Below are 27,804 nucleotides of genomic sequence, written 5' to 3'. Positions count from 1 at the left end.
ATTTTAGTTAAATTTGATTAAAAACACACCAATGAACAAAATTCAAGTGAAATTTTAGTCAAATTTTATTGGAAGCGCACCAATGAAGAAAATCTAGATGAAATTTTACTCAAATTTGATTGAAATCGTGCCGTTTAACAAACTCAGATGAAATTGTAGTCATATTTAATTTGAAGTGCGCTAATGAACAAAATCTAGAGGATATTTTAGTCAAATTTGATTGGAAATGCGCCGAAGAACTGAACCTATGTGAAATTTTAGTAAAATTTCATAGGAAACGCGCCAATGATAAAACTCAACCGAAAATATAGTCAAATTTCATTACAAACACGCCAATGAACTAAACCCAGGTGAAATTTCAGTCAAATTTGAGTGGTAAGCCGTCGGTGAACAAACGTAGATGAAATTTTAGACAAATTTGATTGAAAACACGCCAATGAACGAAACCTAAGCGAAATTTTAGTCAAATTTGACTGGAAACCCGCTAATGAACAAAACCAAATTTAAATTTAAGTCAAATTTGATTGGAAATGTGCAAATTAACTGAACCCATGAGAAATTTTAGTCAAATTTGGTTGGAAACCCGTCGAAGAACAAAATGCAGGTGAAATTTTTGTCAAATTTGATTGGAAACATGCCAATAAATCAAACTCAGGTGAAATTTTAGTCAAATTTGATTACAAATACGCTGATGAACAAAATCCAAGTGAAATTTTAGTCCAATTTGGTTGGAAACATGCCAATGAACCAAATCTAAGCGAAATTTTAGTCAAATTTGATTGGAGACTCGCTAATGCACAAAATCAAATTTAAATTTGTGTCAAATTTGATTGGAAACGTGCCAATGAACTGAAACCATGAGAAATTTTCGTTAAATTTGATTGGAAACGCGTCGATGAACAAAATGCGAATGCCATTTTTGTCAAATTTGATTGGAAACGCACCAATGAACGAAACTCAGGTGAAATTTTAGTCAAATTTGATTGAAATCGAGCCACTGAATTTAACCCATATAAAATTTTAGTCAAATTTATTTAGAAGTGTAGGAATGAACAAAATCGAGATGAATTTTTACACAAATTTGATTGAAAATGTGCCATTTAACAAAACTTGGATAAAATTGGGGCCAAATTTGATTTGAAGCATGACAATGAGCAAAAACCAAACAAAATTTTAGTCAAATTTGTCTGAAAACTCGCTAATGAACAAAATCAAATTTAAGGTTGAGTCAAATTTGATTGGAAACACGCCAATGAACTGAAACCTTGAGAAATTTTAGTCAAATTTGATTGGATACCCGTTGATGAACAAAACATAGATGGAATTTTTTTTCAAATTTGATTGGAAACGTACTAATGAATCAAATTCAGGTGAAATTTTAATCAAATTTGATTAGAAACAGGCCAACGAACAAAACCAGGTGAAATTTTAGTCAAATTTGATCGAAAACATGCCAAAGAACTACACCCATGTGAAATTTTCGTCAGATTTGATTGAAAACAGGCTAATGAACAAAACCAAGTGAAATTTTAGTCAAATATGGTTGGAAACATGCCATTGAACTAAGCCCATGTGAATTTTAGTCAAATTTGATTGAAAACGCACCATTCAACAAAATCCAGAGGAAATTTACCCAAATTTGATTGAAAATGCACCATTCAACAAAACTCAGATGAAATTCTCATCACGTTTGATTTATAGCGTGCCAATGAACAAAATTCGAACGAAATTTTATTTAAATTTGATTGGAAATGTGCCAAAGAACTATGCCCATGTGAAATTTTATTGGAAACGTGCCAATAATAAAACTCAACTAAAAATTTAGTCAAATTTAATTTTAAACACGCCAATTAACTAAACTCAGGTAAAATTTTACTCAAATTTCATTGGAAACTAACCGATAAACAAAATACAGATGAGATTTTAGTCAAATTTGATTGAAAACGCGCTGATTGACTAAATCGAAGCGGACTTTTAGACAAATTTGACTGGAAACCCGCTAATGAACAAAATCAAATTTAAATTTGAGTCAGATTTGATTTGAAACGCGCCAATAAACTAAACCCATGAGAAATTTTAGTCAAATCTGATTGGAAACCCTGCGATGAACAGAACGCGGATGAAACTTTTGTCAAATTTGATTGGAAGCGCGCCAATGAACGAAACTCAGGTGAAATTTTAGCCAAATTTGATTAGAAACACTCCAATGAACAAAATCCAGGTGAAATTTTAGGCAAATTTGATTGGAAAAACGCCAATTAACTAAACCCATATGAAATTTTAGTCAAATTTGATTGGAAGCACACCAATGAACAAAACTCAGATGAAATTTTACTCAAATTTGATTGAAAATGCGCTGTTCTACAAAACTCAGATGAAATTGTAGTCATCTTTGATTTGAAGCGTGCCAATGTACAAGATCCAAGGGAAATTTTATTGAAATTTGATTGGAAACGCGCCAAAGATCTAAGCCCATGTGAAATTTTTGCAAAATTTTATTTGAAACGTGCCAATGATAAAACTCAACTCAAAATTTAGTCAAATTTGAATACAAACATGCTAACGAACTAAACTTAGGTGAAATTTTAGCTAAATATGATTGGAAACCAACCGATGAAAAAAGTGCAGAAGAAATTTTAGTCAAATTTGATTGAAAACGTGCCAGTGAACTAAACTTAAGCGAAATTTTAGTCGAATTTGACTGGAGACCTGCTAATGAACAAAATCAAATTTAAATTTGAGTCAAATTTGATTGAAAATGCACCAGCAAACTAAACCTATGAGAAATTTTAGATAATTTTTATTGGAAACCCGGCAATGAACAAAACGCGGATAGAACTTTTGTCAAATTTGATTGGAAACGCGCCAATGAACGAAACCCAGGTGAAATTTTAGTCTTATTTGATTAGAAACACTCCAATGAACTAAATCCATGAGAAATTTTAGCCAAATTTGATTAGAAGCGCACCAATGAACAAAATTTAGATTAAATTTTGCCAAATTTGATTAGAAGCGCACCAATGAACAAAATTTAGATTAAATTTTACTCAAATTTGAATAAAAATGGGCCTTTCAACAAAACTCAGACGAAATTGTGGTCGTCTTTGATTTGAAGCATGTCAATGAACAAAATCCAGATGAAATTTTAGTCAAATTTGATTTAAAACACGCCATTTTTACAAAAGTCAGATGAAAATGACAACATATTTGGTTTGGAGCGTGCCAACGAACAAAATCCTGACGAAATTTTAGTCAAATTTGATTGAAAATGCGTCAATGAACAAAACTAATGTGAAATTTTAATAAAATTATATTTGAAACGCGGCATGAATAAAACTCAACTGAAAATTTAGTCAAATTTGATTGGAAACCGCTGTTGAACAAAACACAGATGAAATTTTAGTCAAATTTGATTGAAATCGTGCCAATGAACTAAATCTAAATGAAATTTTAGTCAAATTTGACTGGAAACCCTCTAATGAACAAAATCAAATTTAAATTTGAGTCAAATTTGATTGGAAATGCGCCAATGAACTAAACTGAAGAGAAATTCTAGTCAAATTTGTTTGAAAACCCGTCAATGAACAAAACGTAGATGAAATTTTTATCAAATTTAATTGGAAATGCGCCAATGAACCAAACTAGGTTAAATTTCAGTCAAATTAGGTTAGAAACACGCTGACGAACAAAATTCAAATGAAATTTTAGTCAAATTTGGTTGGAAACGCCAATGAACAAAAATCATATGAAATTTTAGTCAAAATTGATTGGAAGGGTACCAATATACAAAATTCAAATGAAATTTTACTCAAATTTGATTGAAAATGCGCCATTTAACAAAACATAAATGAAATTGTGATCATATATGATTTGAAGCGTGCCAATGAACAAAATCCAAATGAAATTTTAGTCAAATTTGATTGGAAACGCGCCAAAGAACCAAACCCATATGAAATTTTAGTAAAATTCTATTAGAAACGCACCAATGATAAAAATCAACTCAAAATTTAGTCATATTTGATTAGAAACACGCCAATGAACTAAAACCTAGTAATATTTTAGTCAAATTTGATTGGAAGTCTGCCGATGAACAAAACGTAGATAAAATTTTAGTCAAATTTGATTGAATACTCGCCAATGAATTAAACCTAAGTGGATTTTCAGTCAAATTTGACTGGAAATCCCCTAATGAACAAAATCAAATTTAAATTTGAGTCAAATTTGATTGGGAACGCACTAATGAACTAAACCCATGAGAAACTTTAGTCAAATTTGATTGGAAACCCGCCGATGAACAAAAATCAGATGAAATTGTTGATGAATTTGATTGGAAACGCGCCAATGAACCAAATTCAGGTGAAACTTTAGCCAAATTTGATTAGAAACACATCGATAAAGAAAATCCAAGTGAAAGTTTAGTCAAATTTGATTGGAAACGTGCCAATGAACTAGACCTATGTGAAATTTTAGCCAAATTTGATTGGAAGCGCACCAATGAACAAAATCCAGATGAAATTTGTCACACCCCTATTCATATAGATAACTATCCATTAATCTATATAGGAATAAAATTGTTGACTCAACCTAGACATAGAGTTTCACACATTTTTTCACCTGCTAAAACGACATAAGCTATGTCTCTAAACCAAAATCATATCACCATAATCAAACATATACATTCTGAGATTATAAACATGTCTACATGCCATGTCAATAGATATATAACATAGGATTCCCAACATTCAACACAATAGGCCATAAGCTCAAAATAGCAGCCCATAAAATAACCCTACAGGTCCTCATCCATGTACATCGAACTCTGGAATCCCGTAAGAGCTCCACAGCTAGCCGTACTATCTATGTAGTTCCAAGATCACCTACAATGAAAGAACTACATAAGTTAATTCTTAGTAAGCAAAATCATGGATGTCTTGACTATGAATAATATCGGTATATGCCACTATGCCATTTACTTTAAACATAACGATAAAGAAGCATCATATTCCAAAGTCGACTGGAAATCATTTCATTTGAAATTTTTAATTTAATTGGGCCATTGACCCACCTACTATGCATTGGATAAAGCTCTGCATAATATCAATATCAATAATCGAATGGCCAATATGAAATTGACACCGAAAAGTAGACCATCATCTCGTGACCACTAGAGGCCCATCCCCTAACTACCCCAATGATCACCCAAGAAGTCTCCCACTCGACAGCGCCAATAATCATAATATCACAAGGGCATAATTGAGTGGTCCACCCTCCCATGATCACCAAAGGCCCATTCCTTCTCTACCTTTGCAATCACCCAGGAAGTATCACTCGCAATGCCAAACATATTATACAAGCATGCCTTACATGCCTCGGTGCCCTAGTAGTGGTCAATAAAATATTTATAAAAAAAACTCACTTTGAAATCATGTTTTGTATGCAGGATTTTCAACAATGATTACATGTCATGCATGCGTATGAAAATGCTCATGAATGACATATTTAATGAAAATCGATGTCAATAGGTTCCGTAACCTTATACTCAATGACCATAACCATCATATGATGTGCTATAAGCCTCTTATAAAAGTTATGTAAATATTTCAACATTACCATATCACAAATACTAGGTTCTTGCATCGTAGTTGGAAATGGATTTTTACTTACCTTTTGCCTTTGTGTGTGCAAGCTTCTACGGAGTCTATATCAATTTCCTTTTTCACTCAACATCAAAAAATCAATTATTTTACCATCTAATATTAAAGACAATCCTCCATTTAATAACCTTAACACACACAATCCTAAAATACATTCATTCACAGCAAAACAATTTAGACGAAATCATTATTTCAAGTTACCGACTAATCTCATAAGTCTCTCTATTTCTCGAGTCCAATTATGAACGTCAACGTCATCTAATTGTTCTCATTAACCTAATACTCCTTAAAATCTATCTTCTAGGCCCAAGAGATCATTAATGGACATATAAATGTTGAAATCACATTAAATACCCAATTGGACAGAACCTGTTTTTAGATTTTCATTACCGTCCAATTATCCAATCATTTTTCACCTCCTTAACTATATCCGAAGACTCCCAAATTATTACCACCCACCTATAACATATATGTGAAGATAATCAGGTCATAAGGTTGTGACAAATGAAGAGTTTTGAGCTTCAAAAACAGTCCATTTTTCACTACACAAAAACTGGCAGTTATTCAGTTTCTATTGTATTAGTATGATACCAATAGAATTCTAGGCCATTAAAAATAATTTCTACACTTTATACTTACATATAACAATGTTAATATTTATATAAATAAGTTACCCACTAAGTATCATCCCAAAATCAAGGTATAAACCACTCAAATCCAGCAACCTGCATCTCTGCCCAAGTTGTTTTCCCTCAAGTTCTTGTAATTAATCTCCCCTATTTTGCCATCATAAAACTATCCACAACCTCCCACATAATTTCAAGAAAATTCAGAGTTTGAATAGGTTATAAAACACCCAAAATAACTAAGGAAAAACTTCAAAACCGTGAGTTGAACTAACCTGCTCAAACTGCTATTTCAATTTCTTGTTTTTTCTATTTCTCTTTGCTTCCTTTGCTCTCTCTTTCTCTTGGGGTCACTTGAGGATAAAATTGGAAGGTTAAATGTCTTCTTTAAGAGATGTATAAGTAGTCTTAAGGGCTGGAGTCGTGAGTATTGCTTAAGGGTGAAGAAAAATGTGAACAAAGGACAAGTATCCTTAAGCATGAGCTGTCCAAGCATGATGTGTCTTCTTTGCAGCAATACTTGACTTTCAACCATTATATTTGGATCTATTTGTGACTTTTAAGATATATATTCATCCTATATTAAGTTCTTAGGGAGTAGACACAATATTGATGCCTTAAGGTTGAAGAAATTGAGTGTTAAAATGATAAATATCCCAAGCATGAGGTGGTCACTTGTAGTAAAAATCTGATTTTATATCTATCTTTACAGGTACAAATCAAGTATTCTTGACTTATTTTGACGTTTTTTCAATCTATTTCACTTGTCCTAGGAACCAAAAATATATTTTAGGGCTAATTCCTCAACTGTTCATTTAATTTCTTACCCGATTGACACCCGATTGTCAACCGATATCAACAATTCGCACCTCAATATTTATAACGTCATTTGAGACATATATTATTGCGTTGTGATCATATCACTTCATACCTCATGTCTCAAATATGTCAATTATCCATCTAGGGTTTAAGGTGACCTCGATCAACCGAATGGAAAGCTTGAACTTTTGTCGATACTAATTTTCGACCTTCTCGATTTTCCATTACTTACCAAACCAATTTCCAACATTTAGTTAACCTAATTTTCTATCATAGCTCAATGTAAAATTCATCACTTAGGTCAAGGAGTCAAATATTATCACCATGCAAAGATTTTAAAGCCTCGATGATCGAATACACCGTTGTAATAGAAAGCAATTAGGAGATTGATGCAAATGACAATGTAATTGGCGTGAAATGTATGAATCATATTGGCCAATGTATAACGTGAAGCTCGGGGTATTACAAAGTTTTACTCAAATTTGATTTAAAATGCGCTATTTAACAAAACTCAGATGAAACTTTAGTCAAATTTGATTGCAAATGAGGCAAAGAACTGAACCCAAGAAATTTAAGTAAAATTCTATTGGAAACGGACCAATGATAAAACTCAACTGAAAATTTATTCAAATTTGATTACAAACACACCAACGAACTAAACCCCGGTGAAATTTTAGTCAAATTGATTGAAAACCAGTCGATGAACAAATTGTAGATGAAATTTCAGTCAAATTTGATTGAAAACATCCCAATAAACTAAACATAAGCAGAATTTTAGTCAAACTTGACTAGAAACCCACTGATAAACAAAATTAAATATAAATTTGAGTCAAATTTGATTGGAAACGTGCCAATGAATTAAACTCATGAGAAATTTTAGTCAATTTGATTGGAAATTCAGCGATGAACAAAACGTAGGTGAATTTTTTGTCGAATTTGATTGGAAAAGCACCGATGAACCAAACTCAAGTGAAATTTTAGTCAAATTTGATTAGAAACACACAAATGAACAAAACCTTGGTGAAATTTGAGTCAAATTTGATTGAAGACGTGCCAATAAACTAAATCCATGTGAAATTTGAGTTAAATTTGATTGGAAATGCACTAATGAACAAAATCCAGATGAAAATTTACTCAAATTTAATTTAAAAAGTGTCATTCATAAAAACTCAGATGAAATTATAGTCATATTTGGTTTGAAGCAAGCCAACAAACAAAATATAGACGAAATTTAAGTCAAATTTGATTGGAAACGCGCCGAAGAACTATACCCATGTAAAATTTTAGTAAAATTCTATTGTAAATGCGCTAATGACAGAACTCAACTTAAAATTTAGTAAAGTTTGAATAGAAACATGCCAATGAACTAAACCTAAGCGGAATTGTAGTCAAATTTGACTAGAAACCCAATAATGAACAAAATCAAATTTAAATTTGATTGGAAACGGACCAATTAACTAAAACCATGATAAATTTTGGGCAACTTTCATTGGAAACCTGCTGATGACAAAACGGAGAAGAAATTTTAGTCAAATTTGATTGAAAACATGCCAATGAACTAAACCAAAGTGGAATTTTAGTCAAATTTGACTGGAAACCAGGTAATGAACAAAATCAAATTTAAAATTGAGTCAAATTTGATTGGAAATACGCCAAACTAAACCCATGAGAAATTTTGGTCAAATTTGATTAGAAACATGCTGATGAACAAAATGCAGATGAAATTTAGTCAAATTTGATTGAAATTACACTAATGAACTAAATCTAAGCGAAATTTTAGTCAAATTTGATTGAAAACCAGCTAAAGAACAAAATAAAATTTAAATTTGAGTCAAATTTGATTGGAAACGTGCCAACGAACTCAACCAATGAGAAATTTAAGTCAAATTTGATTGGAAACCTGCCGACGAACAAAACGCCGATGAAATTTTTGTCGAATTTTATTGGAAACACGCCAATGAACCAAAATCAGCTAAAATTTTAGTCGAGTTTGATTAGAAACATCTAAATGAACAAAATTCAGTTGAAATTTTAGTCAAATTTGATTGGAAACATGCCAGTGAACTAAACCCATGTGAAATTTTAGTCAAATTTGATTGAAAGCGCACCAATGAACAAAATTCACATGAAATTTTATTCAAATTTGATTTAAAACACGCCATTTAACAAAACTATGATGAAATTGTAGTCATATTAGATTTGAAGCGCGACAACGAACAAAATTCAGACGAAATTTTAGTCAAATTTGATTGTAAAGGCGCCAAAGAACTAAACCCATGTGAAATTTTAATAAAATTCTATTGGAAACGAGCCAATGATAAAATTCAACAGAAAATTTTGTCAAATTTGACTGTAAACCCGCTAATCAACAAAATAAAATTTAAATTTGAATCAAATTTGATTGGAAATGCACCAATGGACTAAACATATGAGAAATTTTAGTCAAATTTGATTGGAAACCAACCGATGAACAAAACGCAAATAAAATTTTTGTCAAATTTGATTGGAAATGAGCAAATGAACCAAATTCAAGTTAAATTTTAATCAAATTTGATTTAAAATGGGCCAATGAACAAAATCAAGTGAAATTTTAGTCAATTTTGGTTGGAAACGCGCCAATGAACTAAACCCATGTGAAATTTTAGTCAAATTTGATTGGAAGCGCTCCAATGAACAAAATCCAAATGATATTTTACTCAAATTTGATTGAAAACGCGCCATTTAATGAAATTCAGATGAAATTTTAGTCAAATTTGAGTGGTAATCCGTTGATTAACAAAACGCAAATGAAATTTTAGTCAAACTTTATTGAAAACACGTCAATACACTAAATCGAAGTGAAATTTTACTCAAATTTGACTGGACACCCGCTAATGAACAAACTCAAATTTTAATATGACTCAAATTTGATTGGAAACATTCCAATGAACTGAACTCATGAGAAATTTTAGTCAAATTTGATTGGAAACTTGCCAATGAACAAAATGCAGATGATTTTTTGTCGAATTTGACTGGAAACCCGTCAATAAACCAAACTCGGATGAAATTTTAGTCAGATTTGATTAGAAATAGGCCAATAAACAAAACTCAGGTGAAATTTTAGTCAAATTTGATTGGAAATGCCAATGAACTAAACCCATGTGAAATTTTAGTCAAATTTGATTAGAAGTACACCAATAAACAAAATTCAGATGAAATTTTACTCAAACTTGATTTAAAATGCGCTATTTAACAAAACTTAGATGAAATTGTAGTCATATTTGGTTTGAAGCGCACCAATAAAAAAATCAAAACAAATTTTTACTCAAATTTGATTGGAAACGTGCCAAAGTAAACCTGTAATACTCCGAAATTTTATGCTCGTTTAAATTTCTTTGGGATAGCAATTTAACTTTCAATATTATTTTTGGTCATACGGTAAAAGGGGACAACACCTTTGTAGTGGTTAATGTTAGAGGTAGTTAATGAACCTAGGCATGAAGTGTCAAGGTTGTGTATACATGAAGTGATTAATAGTTAGTCGAAACTTAAGGCAAGTTTGGATTTAAATGAAGTGGATTATTTTGTTAGGGCTTCAATTGATCAAATGATTAAATTATTTTACAATCTACAATTTTTAAATATGTAAGTTGGGTACAAGTTTAAATTTGGGGTACACTTTGTTAATAATGAAAGTTAGCGGGTTTAGATTATATTAGTTGAAAAAATGAGAGGTTTCCTTTGTAAATCTAGGTTTTAAGGCCACTTATTACCCTATAATCAACCCACTTGTCATCCATCATCACCATACACTTAGATAATAGATTAAACATGTGTACAAGTAAAAAAAGAAAAGAAAAATGGAAAGAAAGAGAGGTGAGGCGGTGGAAATGGAAGAGGGAGGAAAAAATATCAACCATTTATCCTTATCTTTATATATATATAAATACATCCATATCCATTGCCATAGAAAGATTTCCTTCATTTTACAAAACACTTATACACTTAAAAAGAGAGCAAAAACCGAAAATAAGAAAGGAAAGGGAAGGAAGTAAACCTAGCACTTCCAATTTACATTTCAATCGAAGATCTTCAAATCCAAGCATGGTATCTTACTGAGTATTTCTTATACTCATAGTATGTTATGCTAAATTTTCAGATCCATGATCATTGAGTTGATGGGAGTTAGTTGGCTTAAGCGATGATGGATTAAGGACAGATGTTTTTGAACCGAAAGTTTTCTTTTGTATGTTTTGCTCGATGACTGTTTTTTCCATTTATTTTTCTTATGGTATTATGTAAAAATATGTACATGACATGATGAAATATGGTATTAATAGTAAATTTTGTAATTTTATCTTTCATGTTATGTTAAGAGACATTTTTGTAGTTTACTTTCCTTACAAGAGACAAAAGGCAGAAACGGGACAGTTTCTGGAGTCAATTTCAAAATGATGTTTCTAACTTCATAAACGTCCATTTGAGATTCTAAAAATATGTCTGTTTTCCTCTTTGATTTCTTTAAATATGGCCGAAGGAATCACTCAATTTGGATATCTATGGCCTGAGTTATCAAGGTTTTAACGTCTAAAGGTCAATCTGGATTTCCTGTGTAATACTTCACTGTTTTCAGTAAAACGTCTATATCATATGATCTTGGAAAATTTTCATATTTTAACCTAGAAAGCTACTTGAAATTATCTTTCTAATGCCACAAATTTCATAGAAAACGGAGTTGGGATGAATTTTACAAAAATTGTCAAACTTGCTGCCCCAACCAATCTTGACAGTGCCTAGGCCGTATATGTGAAGCATAATTCCTTGTCGACATGCACTTCTATCGGCCATCAAATTTTATAAGAATTATTTTACCAAGTTGAAAATAAGTTTTTCACATGTAACACTTCTATTTAAGAGTATTTACATGTACCAAAGGCCGAAACTATTATGTTTAGTACGTGACCCTCGAAGCGTAAGTTCGGGGCGTCACAAAACCCATGTGAAATTTTAGTAAAATTCTATTGGAAATGCAGCAGTGATAAAACTGAATTGAAAATTTAGTCAAATTTGATCACAAGCACGCTAATGAACTAAACCCAGTTGAAATGTTAGTTAAATTTGAGTGGTAACTCGTCGATGAACAAAACGCAAATTAAACTTTATCAAACTTCATTGAAAACGCGCCAATGGACTAAACCTAAGCGGAATTTTAATCAAATTTGACTAGAAACCCGCTATCGAACGAAATCAAATTTAAATTTAAGTCAAATTCCACTGGAAACGTGCCAACGAACTAAACCCATGAGAAATTTTAGTCAAATTTGATTGGAAACATGTCGATAAACAAAACGTAGATAAAATTTTTGTCGAATTTGATTGGAAACACGTCAATGAACGAAATCCGCTATCGAACGAAATCAAATTTAAATTTAAGTCAAACTCCATTGGAAACGTGCCAACGAACTAAACCCATGAGAAATTTTAGTCAAATTTGATTGGAAACACGTCAATAAACAAAACGTAGATAAATTTTTTGTCGAATTTGATTGGAAACACGTCAATGAACCAAACTCATGTGAAATTTTAGTCAAATTTGATTAGAAACACGCCAATGAACAAAATCCAGGTGAAATTTTAGTCAAATTTGATTGAAACGCGCCAATGAACTAGACCCATGTGAAATTTTGGTCAAATTTGGTTGGAAGCACCAATGACCAAAATCCAGATGAAATTTTATTAAAATTTGATATGAAACGTGCCATTTAATAAAACTCAGATTAAATTGTAGTCATATTTGGTTTGAAGCGCGCCAACGAATAAAATCCAGATGAAATTTAAGTCAAATTTGATTTGAAACGTGCCAAAGAACTAAACCCATGTGAAATTTTAGTAAAATTCTATTAGAAACACGCCAAGGATAAAACTCAATTGAAAACTTAGTCAAATTTGATTACAAATACGCTAAAGAACTAAATTCAGGTGAAATTTTAGTCAAATTTTATTGAAAACCTATCGATGAGCAAAATACAGATCAAATTTTAATCAAATTTGATTGAAAACATGCCAATAAACTAAACACAAGCGGAATTTTAGTCAAATTTGATTGGAAACCCGCTAACGAACAAAATCAAAATTAAATTTGATTCAAATTTGATCGAAAGTGTGCCGATGAACTGAACCCATGAGAAATTTTAGTCAAATTTGATTGGAAACCCGTCGATGAACAAAATAAAGATGAAATTTTTGTCGAATTTGATTAGAAACGCGCTAATGAACCAAAGTCAGGTGAAATTTTAGTAAAATTTGATTAGAAATATGCCAATGAACAAAACCAAGGTGAAATTTGAGTCAAATTTAATTGAAAATACGCCAATGAACTAAACAGATATGTAATTTTAGTCAAATTTGATTGGAAGCGCACAAATGAACAAAATTTGGATAAAATTTTACTAAAATTTGATTTAAAACACACCATTCAACAAAACTCAAATGAAATTGTAGTCATATTTGGTTAGAAGTGGGCCAACGAACAAAATTCAGGCGAAATTTTAGTCTAATTTAATTGAAAACGCGCCAATGAACTATACCCACGTAAAATTTTAGTAAAATTCTATTGAAAACTTGCCAATGATAAAACTCAACTCGAAATTTAGTCAAATTTGAATAAAAACATGCCAAATAACTAAACCCAAGCGGAATTTGAGTCAGATTTAATCGGAGACCCGATAAAGAACAAAATCATATTTAAATTTGAGTCAAATTTGATTGAAAATGCAATAATGAACTAAACCCATGAGAAATTTTGCTCCAATTTGATTAGAAACCCGCTAATGAAAAAAAATCAAATTTAAATTTGAGTAAAATTGTAATGGAAACGGGATTATGAACTGAACCCATTAGAAATTTTGGCCAAATTTGATTTGTAGCCCACTAATGAACAAAACAAAGATGAAATTTTAGTCAAACTTGATTGAAAACTCGCCAATGAACTGAACCTAAGTAGAATTTTAGACAAATTTGACAGAAAACCCGCTAATGAACAAAATCATATTTCAATTTGAGTCAAATTTGATTGAAAACGCGCCAATAAACTAAGCACATGAGAAATTTTGGTCAAATTTGATTGGAAACCTACTAATGAACAAATACAAATTTAAATTTGAGTCAATTTGATTGGAAACGCGCCAATGAACTGAACCCATGAGAAATTTTGGTCAAATTTGATTGGAAACCTGTCGATGAACAAAACGTAAATGAAATTTTAGCCAAATTTGACTGAAAACGTGCCAATGAATTGAACCTAAATGAAATTTTAGTCAAATTCGACAGGAAACCCGCTAATGAACAAAATTAAATGTAAAGTTGAGTCAACTTTGATTGGTAACGTGCCAATGAACTGAACCCATGAGAAATTTTAGTAAAATTTGATTTAAAACCCGTGGATGAACAAAATGCAGTTAAATTTTTTGTCAAATTTGATTGGAAACGCGCCAATGAACCAAACCTGTAACGCCCCGACCCCTAGTGGACCGGAACGCTACTTACTTTACTTAGCTTAACCGGTGGTTTAGTAACAAGAGTATACGTTTTAGCGGAAGCTTACATTTTCGGATAATAATTTAAATAACTTTACTTCAAATACTTTAAATAAAAACACTGAATCATTTTTCAAAACAACAAAATGTAATTTATTTGAAGAAAACATAACTTGTTCTCGCATTCTGCGTTATTCAAAACTTTAAAGAAATAACATTGGAAAACATTTCATAAAAATAAATCCAAATCACTTTCACCAGATTTTCATGGGCTCGTTGCATCACTCTCCATCTTCTCCTCCATCCATGCCCGAGATAGAATTCCTTCAATCTGTAGAGATGGGATTAAACCCGTGAGTTGAAAAACTCAATAGGGGTCATAGGTGCATTCGTGATCAAGCTATACATTTCAAAATATTAACTTTATAACTTTTCATACATGCCGTACTCGGAGGAACCATTTAACATGAAGGGGTATGCCGTACCCGAGGGCACCATTTGACATACGAACATTTCTTCAACATAGAAGGGTATGCCGTACCGGAGTACCATTTGGCATACAACCATTAACATAGAGGGATATGCCATACCGGAGTACCATTTGACATACAAACATTAACATGAATCGAAACTTATAACTTAGCACGATTAAACACATTGCACCTCTACCTACTTTGATTGATGCTTTTGAAACTTTGAAAACTTGGATTGAAAACTTCGATGAAACTTGGACGTTAAAAGAAATGCACTCCTTGGATGTTTGAAAACCGTTGAGAATTGATATTTGAAAACACTTCTTAAACTTCTAAGAAAAATAATTTTCCTCCCTCTCTTTTTCTCTCTTGGAAACTCTTTCTTTAGTATTTAAAAGCTCTTGCTTTTGGTGTGAGAAAAAATGAGTGAAATGAGGTCTCTATTTATAGGTAAATATCCCATAACTTAAAGCAAATGAAGGGTCAAATTTCATTTAAGAGAGAAAACATGGGTGCCATTTAAGTTTGAGGTTAAATGCTTCAATTTAGCGGGGTTTTTATTGCCAAAAACGTGGGTGGCCCTTTGAGAAAATAATTGATGAAAATAAATATTTAAATTTTAGAGAAAAACGAGAATTTTTCATTTCAGGCAGTTTCGGTCAACCAGTTGTAATCCTGTTAACACTGTACAGCTTTCAGTTTTTCTATCATAACTTCTTCTCCTGATATCCTATTGAGGTAATTCAAAGTGTGTTGGAAAGCTAACTCAAAGAGATACAACTTTTATTTAGATATTATTTTCCAAATCGAATGTTTTCTATGTCGAAAATGGGTCTCAAATGAGACTAAAAATCTGAAGTATACTTTAGTCATCCAATATTCATGTCTTAGTGCCACTAAGGTGTCTAGAATTATTTGGGGTTCTACAAAACGGGGGAAATTTTAGTCAAATTTGATTAGAAACAAGCGAATGAACAAAACTCAGGTGAAATTTTAGTGAATTTTTTTATCGAAAGCGCGCCAATGAACTAAACCAATATGAAATTTTAGTCAAATTTGATTGAAAATGCACCAATGAACAAAATCCAGATGAAATTTTACGCAAATTTAATTTAAAATGTATCATTTAACAAAACTAAGAGGAAATTGTAGTCATATTTGGTTTGAAGCGCCAACAAACAAAATCCAGACGAAATTTTATTTAAATTTGATTGGAAACATGCCGAAGAACTAAATCCACGTGAAATTTTAGTAAAATTCAATTGGAAACGTGACAACGATAAAACTCAACTAAAAATTTAGTCAAATTTGAAAAGAAACACGCCAATGAACTAAACTTAAGCGGAATTTTAGTCGAATTTGACTGGAAACCCGCTAATGAACAAAATGAAATTTAAATTTGACTCAAATTTGATTGGAAACATGCCAATGAATTAAATCCATGAGAAATTTCAGTCAAATTTGAATGGAGTTCCACCGATGAACAAAATACAGATGAAATTTTTGTCAAATTTGATTGGAAACGAGCCAATGAATGAAACTCAGGTGAAATTTTAGTCAAATTTGATTAGAAACAATCCAATGAACAAAACCCAGGTAAAATTTGAGTCGTGAAAATGAACTAAACCCATGTGAAATTTTAGTCAAATTTGATTGGAAGTGCACTAATGAACAAAATTCAGATAAAATTTTACTCAAATTTGATTTTAAATGTGTCATTCAACAAAAATCAAATGAAATCGTAGTCATATTTGGTTTGAAGCGGGCCAACGAACAAAATTCAGATGAAAATTTAGTCAAATTTTATAGGAAACACGCCAAAGAACTATACTCGTGTGAAAATTTAGTAAAATTCTATTGGAAACGTGCCAATGATAAAACTCAACTCAAATTTTAGTTAAATTTGAATAGAAACACACCAATGAACTAAACCCAAGCGAAATTTTAGTCAAATTTGACTGGAAACCCCGTAATGAACAAAATAAAATTTAAATTTGAGTCAAATTTGAATGGAAACACGACAATGAACTGAATTCATGAGAAATTTTGGTCAAATTTGATTTGAATCCCGTCGATGAACAAAATAGAGATGAAATTTTAGTCAAACTTGATTGAAAACATGCAAATGGATTGAACCTAAGCGGAATTTTAGTCAAATTTGACCAGAAACCCGCTAATGAAGTAAATCAAATTTAAATTTGATTCAAATTTGATTGAAAACATGCCAATAAACTGAAACCATGAGACATTTTGGTCAAATTTGAACGGAAACCTGTCGATGAACAAAACGTAGATGAAATTTTAGTCAAATTTGATTGAAAACGCATCAATGAACTGAACCTAAACAAAATTTTAGTCAAATTTGATTTGAAACCTGCTAATAAACAAAATCAAATTTAAAGTTGAGTCAACTTTGATTGGAAACCCCCCGATGAACAAAACATAGATTAATTTTTTGTCGAATTCAATTGGAAACGCGCCAATGAACCAACTTAGGTGAAATTTTAATTAAATTTGATTAGAAACAAGCCAATGAACAAAATTTAGGTAAAATTTAAGTGAAAATTGATTGGAAACGTGCCAATGAACTAAACCAATGTGAAATTTTAGTCAAATTTGATGGGAAACGCACAAATGAACAAAATCCAAATGAAATTTTACTCAAATTTGATTTAAAACGCCCCATTTAACAAAACTCGGAGGAAATTGTAGTCATATTTGGTTTCAAGTGCACCAACAAACAAAATTCAGATAAAATTTTAGGCAAATTTGATTAGAAACATGCCAAAGAACTAAACCCACGTGACATTTTAGTATAATTCAATTGGAAACGTGATAATGATAAAACTCAACTAAAAATTTAGTCAAATTTGAATAGAAACACACCAATGAACTAAACCTAAGCGGAATTTTAGTCGAATTTGACTTGATACCTACTAATGAGTAAAATCAAATTTAAATTTGAGTCAAATTTGATTGGAAATGGGCCAATGAACAAGGCCCCTGAGAAATTTTACTCAAATTTGAATGGAATCACGCCGATGAACAAAATGCGGACGAATTTTTTGTCAAATTTGATTGGAAACAGGCCAATGAATGAAACTCAGGTGAAATTTTAGTCAAATTTGATTAGAAACACGCAATGAACAAAATTCAGGTGAAATTTGAGTCAAATTTGATTGAAAACGAGCCAATGAACTTTACCCTTGTAAAATTTTAGTCAAATTTGATTGGAAGCGCACCAATGAAGAAAATTCAGATGAAATTTTACTCTAATTTGATTTAAAATGTGCCATTCAACAGAACTTAAATGAAGTTGTAGTCATATTTGGTTGGAAGCGGGTCAACGAACAAAATTTAGACAAAATTTTACTCAAATTTGATAAGAAATGTGCCAAAGAACTATACCCACATGAAATTTTAGTAAAATTCAATTGGAAACGTGACAATGATAAAACTCAATTAAAAATTTAGTCAAATTTGAATAGAATCATGCCAATGAACTAAACCTACGCGAAATTTTAGTCGAATTTGACTGGAAACCCGCTAATGAACAAAATTAAATTTAAATTTGAGGCAAATTTGATTGGAAAGGTGCCAAGAACTAAATCATGACAAATTTCTGTAAATTTGAATGGAATCCCATCGATGAAAAAAATGCAAATGAATTTTTGTCAAATTTGATTGAAAATGAGCTAATGAATGAAACTTAGGTGAAATTTGAGTCAAATTTGATTGAAAACGCGTCAATGAACGAAACCCATGTGAAATTTTTAGTCAAATTTGATTGGAAGCGCACCAACGAACAAAATTCAGATAAAATTGTACACAAATTGAATTTATAATGTGCCATTCAACAAAACTCAAATGAAATTGTAGTCATATTTGGTTTGAAGCGGGCCAACGAACAAAATTCAAACGAAATTTTAGTCTTTTTTGATAGGAAAAAGTCCTAAGAACTATACCCATGTGAAATTTTAGTAAAATTCTATTTGAGACACGCCAATGATAAAACTCACCTCAAAATTTTGTCAAATTTGAATAGAAACACGCCAATTAATTGAATCCAAGTGAAATTTTAGTCAAATTTGATTGAAAACGCGCCAATGAACTAAATCGATGAGAAATTTTGGTCAAATTTGATTGGAAACCCGTTAATGAACGAAATCAAATTTAAATTTGAGTAAAATTTGAATGGAAACACGACAATGAACTGAACCCATAAGAAATTTTGGTTAAATTTGATTTGAAGTCCATCGATGAACAAAATAGAGATGAAATTTTACTCAAACTTGATTGAAAGCGTGCCATTGAACTGAACCTCAGCGAAATTTTAGTCAAATTTGACTGGAAACCCGCTAATGAACAAAATCAAATTTAAATTTGAGTCAAATTTGATTGGAAACATGCCAATGAGCTGAACCCATGAGAAACTTTGGTCAAATTTGATTGGAAACCCGTCGATGAACAAAATGCAGATGAAATTTTAGTCAAATTTGACTGAAAATGCATCGATAAACTGAACCCAAATGAAATTTTAGTCGAATTTGACTGGAAACTTGCTAATGAACAAAATCAAAATTAAAGTTGAGTCAACTTTGATTGGAAACGTGCCAATGAACTGAACCCATGAGAAATTGTAGTAAAATTTGATTGGAAACCTGCCGACGAACAAAATACAGATTAAATTTTAGTCGAATTTGATTGTAAAAATGCACCAATAGACCAAACTCAGGTAAAATTTTAGTGAAATTTGATTAAAAACAAGCCGATGAACAAAACTCAGGTGAAATTTTAGTGAAATTTGATTGGAAACGCACCAATGAACAAAATTCAGATGAAATTTTAATCAAATTTGATTTAAACCATGCCATTTAACAAAACTCAGAGGAAATTATAGTCGTGTTTTGTTTGAACCGCGCCAACGAACAAAATCCAGAAAAAATTTTAGTCAAATTTGATTGGAAACATGCCAAAGAACTAAACCCACGTGAAATTTTAGTAAATTTCAATTGAAAGCGTGACAATGATAAAACTCAACTAAAAATTTAGTCAACTTTGAATAGAAATAGGCCAATGAACTAAACCTAAACGAATTTCTATTGAATTTGTTTGGAAACCCGCTAATGAACATAATCAAATTTAACTTTGAGTCAAATTTGATTGGAAACGTGCCAATGAACTAGACCCATGAGAAATTTTATTCAAATTTTATTGGAAACCCGTCGATGAATAAAATGCGGATGAATTTTTTGTCAAATTTGATTAGAAATGCGCTAAGTGGACCAAATTCAGGTGAAATTTTAATCAAATTTGATTAGAAATAGGTTGATGAAAAAAATCAGGTGAAATTTTAGTCAAATTTTTTTGAAAACGTGCCAATGAACTAAACTCATGTGAGATTTAGTCAAATTTAATTGGAAGTGCACCAATAAACAAAATTCAAATGAAATTTTACTCAAATTTTATTGAAAACGCGCCATTTAACAAAACTCAGATGAAATTGTAGTTATATCTGATTTGAATCACGCCAACGAATAAAATCCATACGAAATTTAGTCAAATTTGATTGAAAACATGCCAAAGAACTAAACCCATGTGAAATTTTAGTAAAATTCTATTGGAAACGCGCCAATGATAAAACTCAATTGAAAATTTAGTCAAATTTGATTACAAACATGCTAATGAACTAAATTCATGTGAAATTTTAGTCAAATTTGATTGGAAACCCACCGGTTAATAGAATACAGATAAATTTTTTGTCAAATTTGATGGAAAATGCACCAATGAACTAAACCTAAGCGGAGTTTAGTCAAATTTGACTGGAGACCCACTAATGAACAAAATCAAATTTAAATTTTAGTCAAATTTAATTGGAAACACGCCAATGACCTAAACCCATGAGAAATGTTAGTCAAATTCGATTGGAAACCTATCGATGAACAAAATGTAGATGAATTTTTTGTCAAATTTATTTGGAAACACGCCAATAAATCAAACCAGGTAAAATTTTAGTCAGATTTGATTAGAAACAGGCAATGAACCAAACCAGGTGAAATTTTAGTCAAATTTGGTTGGAAACACGTCAATGAACTTATCCCATGTGAAATTTTGGTCAAATTTGATTGGAAGCGCATCATTGAACAAAATCGAGATGAAATTTTAATTATATTTGATTGAAAAGTGCTATTTAACGAAACTCAAATGAAATTGTGGTCATATTTGATTTGAAGCTTGACAATGAACAAAATTTAGACGAAATTTTAGTCAAATCTGATTAGAAACGTGCCAAAGAACTAAACCCATGTGAAATTTTAAAACAATTCTATTAGAAATGCGCCAACGATAAAAATCAACTCAAAATTTAGTCAAATTTGATTAAAAACACGCTATTGAACTAAACCTAAGGGAAATTTTAGACAAATTTGACTGGAAACCCTCTAATGAACAAAATCAAATTTAGATTTGGGTAAAATTTGATTGGAAATGCCCCAATGAACTAGACCCATGAGAAATTTTTGTCAAATTTTATTCAAAACCCGTCGATGAACGGAACGCAGTTGAAATTTTCGTCAAATTTGATTGAAAACGCGCCAGTGGACCAAACACAGGTGAAATTTTAATCAAATTTGATTGGAAACAGGCCAATGAAAAAAATCGATGAAATTTTAGTCAAATTTGTTTGGAAACGCACCAATGAAGTTAACCCATGTGAGATTTTGTCAAATTTGATTGGAAGCTCACCAATGAACAAAATTCAAATTAAATTTTACTCAAATTTTATTGAAAACGCGTCATTTAAAAAAACTCAAATTAAATTGTAGTCATATTTAATTTGAATCACATCGTTGAACAAAATTCAAACGAAATTTTAGTCAAATTTGAAATTTGATTGGAAACGTACCAAAGAACTAAACCAATGTGAAATTTTAATAAAATTCAATTGGAAACGCTTCAATGATAAAACTCAACTGAAAATTTAGTCAAATTTGATTACAAACACGCTAATGAACTAAATTCAGGTAAAATTTTTGTCAAATTTGACTGGAAACCTGTCGATTAACAAAATACAGATGAAATTTTAGTGAAATTTGATGGAAAACGTGCAAATGAACTAAACCAAAGCGGAGTTTTAGTCAAATTTGACTGGAGACCCACTAATGAAAAAATCAAGTTTCAATTTGAGTCAAATTTGACTAGAAACTTGCCATTGAACAAAACACAGATGAAATTTTTGTTGAATTTTATTGGAAACGCGCCAATGAACCAAACTCGGGTAAAATTTTTAGTTAAATTTGATTAAAAACACAATAATGAACAAAATTCAGATGAAATTTCAGTCAAATTTGATTGAAAATGTGCCAATAAACAAAATCCATATGAAATTTTAGTCAAATTTGATTTGAAGTGCACCCATGAACAAAATCCATTTAAAATTTTACTCACATTTGATTTAAAACCCTCTATTTAACAAAGCTCAGATGTAATTGTTGTCATATTTCGATTGAAGAGCACCAATGAATAAAATCCAGACGAAATTTTAGTCAAATTTGATTGGAAACACGCCAAAGAACTAAATCCATGTGAAATTTTAGTAAAATCCTATTGGAAACGCGCCAATGAAAAACTCAACTGAAAATTTAGTAAAATTTGATTAAAACAGGCCAATGAACTAAATTCAGGTAAAATTTTAGTCAAATTTGAGTGGAAACCTATCAATGAACAAAATGTAGATGAAAATTTAGTTAAACTTTATTGAAAACGTACCAATGAACTAAACCTAAGCGGAATTTTAGTCAAATTTGTCTGGAAACTCGCTAATGAACAAAATCAAATTTAAATTTGAGTGAAATTTGATTGGAAATGCCCCCAATGAACTAAACACATTCGAAATTTTAGTTAAATTTGATTGCAAACCCGTCGATGAACAAAATGCAGATGAAATTTTAGTCTAATTTGATGGAAAGCGCACCAATGAACTAAACCTAAGTAAAAATTTAGCAAATTTGAATGGAAACCCGCTAATGGACAGAATCAAATTTAAGTTTGAGTCAAATTTGATTGAAAACGCGCCAATGAACTAAACCCATGAGAAATTTTGGTCAAATTTGATTGGAAACCCGCTGATGAACAAAATGCGGATGAAATCTTTGTCGAATTTGAATGGAAATGCGCCAATGAACCAAACTCATGTGAAATTTTAATCAAATTTGATTAGAAACGGGCCAATAAACCAAACCAAGTGAAATTTTAGTCTAATTTGTTTGGAAACTTTTCAATGAACTAAACCCATGTGAAATTCTAGTCAAATTTGATTGGAAGCGCACAAATGAACAAAATCCTGATGAAATTTTACTCAAATTTGATTGAAAACGTGTCATTTAACAAAACTCAGATGAAATTACGGTCATAGTTGGTTTGAAGCCCTCCAATGAACAAAATCCAAACGAAATTTTAGTCAAATTTGATTGAAAATGCGCCAAAGAACTAAACCCAGGTGAAATTAGTAAAATTCTATTCGAAACGTGCGAATGATAAAATTTAGCTCAAAATTTGGTTCATTGGCGTATTTCCAATCAAATTTGACAAAAATTCAAATTTGATTTTGTTCATTAGTGGGTTTCTAGTCTAATTTGACTAAAATTTCGCTTAGGTCTAGTTCATTAGATTGTTTCCATTGGTGCTCTTCAAACAAAATATGACAACAACTTCATCACAGTTTTGTTAAATGGCGCCTTTTAAATCAAACGTGAGTAAAATTTCAAGTGAATTTTGTTCATTGGTACACTTCCAATCAAATTTGACTAAAATTTCAAATGAGTTTCGTTCATTGGTGCGTTTTCAAACAAATTTGACTAAAATTTCAACTGAGTTTTGTTTATTGGCGTATTTCTAATCAAATTAAATTAAAATTTCACCTAAATTTGGTTCATTGGCGCGTTACCAAACAAAATTTGATAAAAACTTCATCTGCATTTTGTTCATCGACAGGTTACCAATCAAATTTGACCAAAATCAAATTTCTCATGGATTCAGTTCATTGGTGCGTTTCCAAACAAAATCAAATTTCATCTGCTAATGATAAAACTCAACTAAAAATTTAGTCAACTTTGATTACAAACATGCCAATGACCTAAACCATGTGAAATTTCAGTCAAATTTGATTGGAAGCCCGTCGATGAACAAAACGCAGATGAAATTTTAGTCAAATTTGATTGAAAACGCGCCAACGAACAAAACTTAAACGGGATTTTTGTCAATTTTGACTGAAAACCTGCTAATGAACAAAATCAAATTTAAATTTGAGTCAAATTTGATTGAAAACAAGCCAATAAACTAAACCCATTAGAAATTTTAGTCAAATTTGATTGGAAACTCGCTGATGAACAAAACGCAGATGAAATTTTTATCAAATTTGATTGGAAATGCCCCAATGAACCAAACTCAGGTGAAATTTTAGCGAAATTTGATAGAAACACACCAATGAACAAAACTCAGGTGAAATTTTAGTCAAATTTGATTGGAAACGCACCAATGTACCAAATCCAGATAAAACTATACTCAAATTTGATTGAAAACATTCCATTTAACAAAATTTAGATGAAATTCTTGTCATATTTGATTTGAAACGTGATAATGAATAAAATTCAGATGAAGTTTTAGTCAAATTTGATTGGAAACGTACCAAAGAACTAAACCCGAGTGAAACTTTAGTAAAATTCTATTGGAAACATGCTAATGATAAAACTCAACTGAGAATTTACTCAAATTTGATTACAAACATGCCAATGAACTAAACTCAGGAGAAATTTTAGTCAAATTTCAGTGGTAGCCCATCGATGAACAAAACATAGCTGAAATTTTAGTCAAATTTGATTGGTAACGTGCCAATGAACTGAACCCATGAGAAATTTTAGTCAAATTTGATTGAAAACCCACTGATGAACAAAATGCAGATGAAATTTTTGTCGAATTTGATTGGAAACGCGCTAATGAACCAAATTTGGGTGAAATTTTAGTCAAATTTGATTAGAAACAGGACAATAAACAAAATCCAGGTGAAATTTTAGTCAAATTTGACTGGAAGAGCACCAATGAACAAAAGTCAAATGAAATTTTAGTCAAATTTGATTAAAAACGTGTCATTTAACAAAACTTGATGAAATTGTAATCATATTCAATTTGAAGCACGCCAACGAACAAAATTCAGACGAAATTTTAGTTAAATTTGATTGGAAACGTGCCAAAGTACTAAACCCATGTGAAATTTTAGTAAAATTCTATTGGAAACCCACCAATGATAATGCTCGACCGAAAATTTAGTCAAATTTGATTATAAACACGCCAATGAACTAAACCCAGGTGAAAGTTTAGTCAAATTTGTGTGGTAACCCACGGATGAACATACCATAGATGAAATTTTAGTCAAATTTGATTGAAAAAGTGCCAATGAACTAAACCTAAGCGGAAATTTGGTCAAATTTGACTAGAAAGCCGCTAATGAACAAAAACAAATTTAAACTTGAGTCAAATTTGATTAAAAAAGCCCCAATGATATGAACCCATGAGAAATTTTGATCAAATTTGATTGGAAATCCACCGATGAACAAAATGCAGAAGAAATTTTAGTCAAGTTTGACTGAAAACATGCCAATGAACTTAACGTAAATGAAATTTTAGTCAAATTTGACTGGAAACTCGCTAATGAAGAAAATCAAATTTAAATTTGTGTCAAATTTGATTGGTAACGTGCCAATGAGCTGAACCCATGAGAAATTTTAGTCAAATTTGATTGGAAACCCGCTGATGAACAAAATGCAGATGAAATTTTTGTCGAGTTTGATTGGAAACGCGCCAATGAACCAAATTTGGGTGAAATTTTAGTCAAATTTGATTGGAAGAGCACCAATGAACAAAATTCAAATGAAATTTTAGTCAAATTTGATTGAAACCCTACGATTTAATAAAACTTAGATGAAATTATAGTCATATTCAATTTGAAGCGTGCCAATGAACAAAATCCAGAAGAAATTTTGGTCAAATTTGATTGGAAACGTGCTAAAGTACTAAACCCATGTGAAATTTTAGTAAAATTCTATTGGAAATGCGCCAATGATAAAACTCAACTGAAAATTTAGTCAAATTTGATTAGAAACATGCCAATGAACTAAACCCAGGTGAAACTTTAGTCAAATTTGTGTGGTAACCCACTAATGAACAAAACACAGACGAAATTTTAGTCAAATTTGATTGAAAATGCGCCAATGAACTAAACCTAAGCGAACATTTGGTCTAATTTGACTGGAAACCCTCTAAAGAATAAAATCAAATTTAAATTTGAGCCAAATTTGATTGGAAATGCCCCAATGAACTGAACCCATGAGAGATTTTGATCAAATTTGATTGGAAACCCACCGATGAACAAAACGCAAATGAAATTTTAGTCAAATTTGGCTGAAAACACACCAATGAACTTAACCTAAATGAAATTTTAGTCAAATTTGACTGGAAACTTGATAATGAGCAAAATCAAATTTAAATTTGAGTCAAATTTGATTGGTAACATGCCAATGAACTGAACTCATGAGAAATTTTAGTCAAATTTGATTGGAAACCCACTGATGAACAAAACGCAGATGAAATTTGATTGGAAACACGTCAATGAACCAAACTTGGGTGAAATTTTAGTCAAATTTGATTAGAAACATGACAATAAACAAAATCTAGGTGAAATTTTAGTCAAATTTGATTGGAAGAGCACCAATGAACAAAATTCAAATGAAATTTTAGTCAAATTTGATTGAAAACATGTGATTTAATAAAACTTAGACGAAATTGTAGTCATATTCAATTTGAAGTGTGCCAGTGAACAAAATCCAAACGAAATTTTAGTCGAATTTGATTGAAAATGTGCCAAAGTACTAAACCCATGTTAAATTTTAGTAAAATTCTATTGTAAACGCGACAATGATAAAACTCAGCTAAAAATTTAGTCTAATTTGATTACAAACACGCTAATGAACTAAACTCAGGTGAAACTCTATTCAAATTTGTGTGGTAACCCACCGATGAATAGGCCACAGATGAAACTTTAGTCAAATTTGATTGAAAACGCGCCAATGAACTAAACTTAAGCAGAAATTTGGTCAAATTTGACTGGAAACCAACTAATGAACAAAATCAAATTTAAATCTTTAGTATGTAAAAGCTCTTGCTTTTGGTGTGAGAAAAAATGAGTGAAATGAGGTCTCTATTTATAGGTAAATATCCCATAAGTTAAAGCAAATGAGGGGTCAAATTTCATTTAAGAGAGAAAACATGGGTGCAATTTAATTTTTTTTTTTTTTTTTGGTAAAGACATCCACACATCCTTAGTGACTTTTTAGGGTCCACCAAGGAAGGTCAATGGGGGTTAAGGGTTCCCCAACCATATTTATTTCATAAAAATCAAGAATACACGGAAGGAGGGGGGCATGAACCTGACCTCCAAAAAGCAGTGATGCAACAAATGAATATAATAAATGAAAGCAATAAATGAGGAAGTACTACTTCCCTATACAATAAAGAATAGCCTAAATTACGAACCTCTGAAACTAGGTAATCCATGTTTGTCCATCCGCACTATCGCCCTAATATGTCGAGGCAGTTCTAGTGGTCCATACTCTAGATAGCGCCGATGATTCCAGCCTTCTGTAGCAAGAGAATCAGCAACCTGGTT

Source organism: Olea europaea, unplaced genomic scaffold (assembly GCF_002742605.1).
Source record: "Olea europaea var. sylvestris unplaced genomic scaffold, O_europaea_v1 scaffold273, whole genome shotgun sequence".
In the NCBI taxonomy this organism is placed as follows: domain Eukaryota; kingdom Viridiplantae; phylum Streptophyta; class Magnoliopsida; order Lamiales; family Oleaceae; genus Olea; species Olea europaea.
Note: the sequence above shows the minus strand (reverse complement) of the source record.